The sequence below is a fragment of the Mustela nigripes genome, chromosome 7 (assembly GCF_022355385.1).
Source record: "Mustela nigripes isolate SB6536 chromosome 7, MUSNIG.SB6536, whole genome shotgun sequence".
NCBI lineage: Eukaryota > Metazoa > Chordata > Mammalia > Carnivora > Mustelidae > Mustela > Mustela nigripes.
In genome coordinates, this window is record NC_081563.1 from 13507463 (window position 1) to 13513462 (window position 6000).

The window sequence follows — 6000 nt, forward strand, 5'->3', positions numbered from 1 at the left end:
TGAATTCCTGTATAAGTTCCTTACACCACACACGAAAATAGACCCAAAATGGATAAAGGGCCTCAATGTGAGAAAGGAATCCATCAAAATCTTTGAGGAGAACACAGGCAGCAACCTCTTCTACCTCAGCGGCAGCAACATCTTCCTAGGAACGTCACCAAAGGCAAGGGAAGGAAGGGAAAAAATGAACTATTGGGATTTCATCAAGATCAAAAGCTTTTGCACAGAAAAGGAAATAGTTAACAAAATCAAAAGACAACTGACACAATGGGAGAAGATATTTGAAAACGACATATCAGAAAAAGGGCTAGGGTCCAAAATCTATAAAGAACATAGCAAACTCAACACCCAAAGAACAAATAATCCAATCAAGAAATGGGCAGAAGACATGAACAGACATTTCTGCAAAGAAGACATCCAGATGGCCAACAGACACATGAAAAAGTGCTCCACATCACTCGGCATCAGGGAAATACAAATCAAAACCACAATGAGATATCACCTCACACCAGTCAAAATGGCTAAAATTAACAAGTCAGGAAATGACAGATGCTAGCGAGGATGTGGAGAAAGGGGAACCCTCCTCCACTGTTGGTGGGAATGCAAGGTCATGCAACCACTCTGGAAAACAGCTTGGAGGTTCCTTAAATTGTTGAAAATAGAACTACCCTACAACCCAGCAATTGCACTACTAGGTATTTACCCTAAAGATACAAACGTAGTGATCCGAAGGGGCATGTGCACCTGAATGTTTATAGCAGCAATGTCCACAATAGCCAAACTATGGAAAGAACCTAGATGTCCATCAACAGATGAATGGATAAAGAAGATGTGGTATATATACACAATGGAATACTATGCAGCCATCAAAAGAAATGAAATCTTGCCATTTGCGACAATGTGGATGGAACTAGAGGGTATCATGCTTAGCAAAATAAGTCAATCGGAGAAAGACAACTATCATACGATCTCCCTGATATGAGGAAGTGGAGATGCAACGTGGGGGGTTAAGGGGGTAGGAGAAGAATGAATGAAAGAAGATGGGATTGGGAGGGAGACAAACCATAAGTGACTCTTAATCTCACAAAACAAACTGAGGTTTGCTGGGGGGAGGGGATTTGGAAGGGGGGTCGGGTTATGGACATTGGGGAGGGTATGTGCTATGGTGAGTGCTGTGAAATGTGTAAACCTGGCGATTCACAGACCTGTACCCCTGGGGATAAAAATACATTCATTATATGTTTATAAAAAAAATAAAAAAATAATAATAAAAAAAAGGATCTATGTGGGCACAGAGGAAGGAAGCATTGTCTGGGGCAGTCAGGGAAGTTTCTCAGAGAAAGTTACTTCTGAGGTATCTTTTGAGGAATGAGGAAGAGAGCACATTCAGAGACACCACCTGTGGAAGACCTCAGGTGACTTATCATGATACAGAGTCCAGAGAAGGTCGAAAGGCCAGATTCTGCTCAGCTTTTTATGCCATTCTAATGTGTCTGGGTTAATTTTGAAGGAAATATCATCAAGAATTCTGGTTTAAGATTAAAAGGTATGAGATGGTACTGAGTTCTATTTTATGCTCTTTGAGAAGTGATATTGGAGGAAACACCAATTAGAAACCTGCTGGTGTAAACCAGACCTGAGGGGGTCTGGTAAGAAATTGAATCCAAAGGTATTTAGAGACGAATGACTACATGGAACATTCATGAGAAGTATAAGTTAGAAAGAGCATCTAGGATGATGCCCAGATATCTGGCTTTACAGTCTAAGCATAAAGAGATGCCAGTCCTTGGGGTGAAGTGAAGTTTCTGGGCGAAGAAGCAAGTGTGGATCATGAAGATAAGGTTCAATTTGGTGCTACTGAGGCTGAGGGTTCTTTGGATCATCCAAGGGTGATTCACACTTGGAGGTATGGCTCATACGGTTCAAATATTCTCTCTTATCTGAATCCAATGACCTATTTACTCATCTTGTGTATAGTGGTCCCTAGTTTCTTCCCATTCCATGGTTAATGTTGTGGCCTCAGGGTCTAATATATTGGGTAAAATGTGACACACCATTTACTAAGCTGCCTCAGAGTAGGAATGAGTATGACACTGTGTGGCACTCCAGGTTGCCACATGGACTTGAATCTCATAAACTTTCTACTTTCTCACCATGGGACATTCTAAGACATATTTCACTAATGCTTTCCTCACATAAAATATTCTTTCTTTGATGGCTCTCTCTCCCCCTCCTATCTGCTTCCTTCTCCCCTTTGAACCCTTTCATTTTTCTTCCTCCCTTCCTTCTCTTCTCTTCTTTTCTCTTCTCTTCTCTTCTCTTCTCTTCTCTTCTCTTCTCTTCTTTTCTTTTCGTTTCTTTTCTCTTTCTTTCTTTCTTTCTTTCTTTCTTTTCCTTAATTTAGATTCCTTTCCTTTTTTTGATATTTTTGCCTGCTTCAAGGTTAAATTTTTTTCCTAGGCATATCTCTAAGACACCTTCCACCCTTTCATTTCCATCTGCTGAATGACAGCCCTTAGAAAACCAGCATTTTGGAGCAGATGGAAATGTGTGGGATATCTTAAGTAGTGCCATGATTTTGCTGATTTTGTGTTTCGAAGAGGAAAGTACTTGTTCATCCACATCACTAGACAGTGCCTTGCATGCACTTTTAATTACCTAACTCCCTGTGAATTCAACTATTTGAAAGTGCTTTCTATTTATATTATAAATATATATACATCATGTATTTTTATCTTTTAAAAATATTTTATTTGTTTATTAGAGAGAGAGAGAGAGAATGAGCAGTGAGGAGGGGCAGAGAGAGAGAGAGAGAGAGAAGCAGACTCCTTGATAAGCAGGAAGTCCGATGCAGGGCTGGATCCCAGGACTGGGAGATCATGACCTCAGGTAGGCACTTCACTGAATGAACCATCCAAGTGCTCCCTAAGACTTGTTTTAAAATGTTTCCTGTAATTCATTTGAAGTTTATCATATTTGTTTATTAATTTGATGAAATTACATTTAGATTTCCTGGTGAGGTGGGTTTTTTTTTTCATTTTATTGCATAAATAGAATACTTTTTAAATTTGACTAGTATATTTAATATGGTTTATAAGTTTTGATTTGTTGAATTATAAATGTATTCTTAAATGCTGCCCTTTAAAACACATTCAAATTTTGTCTGTTCTTTAATTAATATACATCCATTATACAAAGTTAAGAAAATATTGAAAATTGGACAGAAGATTTAAAAATCATTCATGTCAATTATACAACACATTATTTTAGTATAGGTTTCCATTTATTTTTTTCTCTGTATGTTAATGTGACTTTTATGAGACAAATTTTATTGTTTTTTTAACCTAACATTTAATGTATGTCCATGATATATATATTAACAACTCTAATTGATTTGTAATAGTTTATTGTTCTTCTATCAACCAATCTATCAGTGTCCTTATTTTTGTATATTTAGCTTGTTTTCTTTTTTTTTTTTTAGTAGTATGTATAATGCTGCAAAGAATATTGTTGAACTTAAAGTTATGTCAAATTTTAGGGATTTGTTTTCTTATAATAGATGTCCAAAAATAGAAGCAGTGAGTGAAAGGGGATAAATATTTGTGTATGAGGGTAATGATGTTGACCTGGGGTCAGCACAACATACATGCTACCAGTGACTTCTGAATCATCTTGTTGAATATGATGAGAACTCTCAATCTTGGGCTCCCCTGGGACCTGTAGAATACATTGCGAGACTGAGCTAGAAGTTATAGTTCTTCACTGAGGAAGCAGAAGTTTTTGCCTTGATCATGCTAACTTGCCATATAGGCCATAAACTTTGAGTATATTAACATAGGACTTAAAACAAGTAAGCTAGTGAGGTTAGTTTTCTTTACTGCTAGAGTATGGACTTTATAAATGTACATTGTAATTACACAGTCTACCTAAATATTTCATAGAATCTTAAAATCTTGGAGCTGAAAAATATCCTTAGAGAAATATCCTTAGAAAATAAACTTCTATATTCTGCAAATGCGACAATGTTAATGAGGAAGGGAGGAGCTTCCCCATGGGTCATGCCAGTGCCACAGCTGAAATCTAAGCCTCTTGATTCCCAGATAAGAGATCTTTACCTGAATTCTAAGTCAGAATGAATAGTTATTGCATTTGAGCTGGGTTGAACTTTAATGGTCTCTGCTTCATTAAAAAAACTTGGTCTGCCTCCAGTTTCATTGATTCCCAGATACTGATCAACATGGGTGAGGCTAGACTCAATTTGTAATTTGATTACAAATTATTGGGCAAGCAAAGGTAGTAGAAATCAATTTATTCTATTAGCATAGCTCTTCATTAAGTTCCTATCATTTTGGCACCCACAGATGAACAAATTAGAGGAGGGGCTGATATTTTCCATGATAACAATGCAGTATCCATAGGCTACAATATACTGAGAGAAGGAGGGTTGCATATAGAGCTGGAGGAGGCTTTGCGGAAAAGTGATTCTTTATCTGGATCTTGAGGAAGAGGTGCCCTGACTCAGACACAAGGCAGCGTCCCACGAACAGGGGTGTTCTGTGCAGAAGTACAGAGGCAGGGAACCCGACCGCATTCGTCAGACTACAAGGGTAAGCGAGGGTGGTGTGAGGATGAGACTAGGGCTGCTACCGAAGTCTGCCAGTCAGCCAGGCCAAAGGGGGTCTTCATTTGATGGAGGGTGTTACGCCAGTAAATACTTCCAACCAGGGAGGAAAGGTCATCCTGTATATAGAACAATGAAATACAGTTACAATTGTTTAACTTGCCCCTGAACAACCTGCATGTTTTACATCTCCATACGGTATCAGGTTGATGTGTGCTTTGGCTTCATTAATCAAGGGGGGATTTGCTGAGCTCATAGTCAGTGAAGTGTAATTCACCCTTCCTCCATTACTATGAACAGCAATATTTTTAGAAATTACACCCAATTGTTTCTTAAGTGAAGTAGCCACAAGAGCGACTGAAAGCCGTGCTTTAGTGAAATCCTTCACTGGATGATCTCTCGTCTGACCCTCTGTACTTTATCTCCCAAGGATCAGCTTGTGGTGTTAATTATGAGGTAAGTAAGCAGTTACTTCCTACAGCAAATCAGCCAAAGTCCAGGTTTGCTCTGGAGGTCCCAGGGATCAGAGCTCTGTGTTTCTTCAGGTTTCAATTTACCAGCCTCAAACCACTTAAAAGCAGGAGGAGGAAAGACTGGGAGTGATCAGTTTACAAGTGACCTGGGAGTTCACAGCTTTCATCCCTGGAAATCACAGTCCATATAATAGGCCTTGTGCAGATACAATTGGGACAAATTGACTCAGGCGTCCTGCTTTCAGAAATGAAAACCCTTCTGTTCCCTTATCAGTGTCCCCATGCCCGAATTGTTGGAATCAAGCATTTGATGGAGGATGGTAGTTGTTCTAAGGTCAAATAGAGGATGTAGGTCCTGAGTAAGAGTGGAGGCTGTTAAGTGGCACCCAACTGTGTTAATTGGTTAATAGGACCCTAGCTAGTTTAGGGACTTAAAAGTCACGCCAGAGGAACTACGCCTCACAGCCTTTTTCCTTTCTAAGCAAGTGAGAGTTGTAACTGTGGAGCAAAGTAAGGCCGGCACATCTCAAACCAGGCTACTGTTGTACCAAATATTTTTGCATTGTCTTTTTATTTATACTTGGAAATTTGGGGGAAATTTTTTTTTTAAGTTTTATAAAAGTCAGTGTTTCCAACTTGGCACCTGGAGTTGACTTTTAGAGGCAATTTGAGGTGCCAAGAATCCAGACTAGTGGGTATGGTGATAATTGTTGCCAAATAATCATTCTTGGCAAAAAGAAATGCAACTTTTAAAAAAAGGGGAAAAAATCAGATTATCTTGAGTGATTTGCAAGCTAGATCTCATGGCACTTTCCAAAGTCGAATAAGTACAGAATCTGAAAGGGAATGCTTTCTACATTCATTTGGATATAGACTGTCTGACTATTTATTAGAAATTCAATAGTC

At 38.8% G+C, this 6000-nt stretch overlaps 1 long non-coding RNA gene across 1 annotated transcript in view; it reads left to right on the forward strand.

Moving 5' to 3' along the window:
- LOC132022223 (uncharacterized) overlaps positions 1 to 6000 on the forward strand; it is a 166464-nt gene that overhangs the window by 123301 nt on the left and 37163 nt on the right. The window lies entirely within an intron of this gene.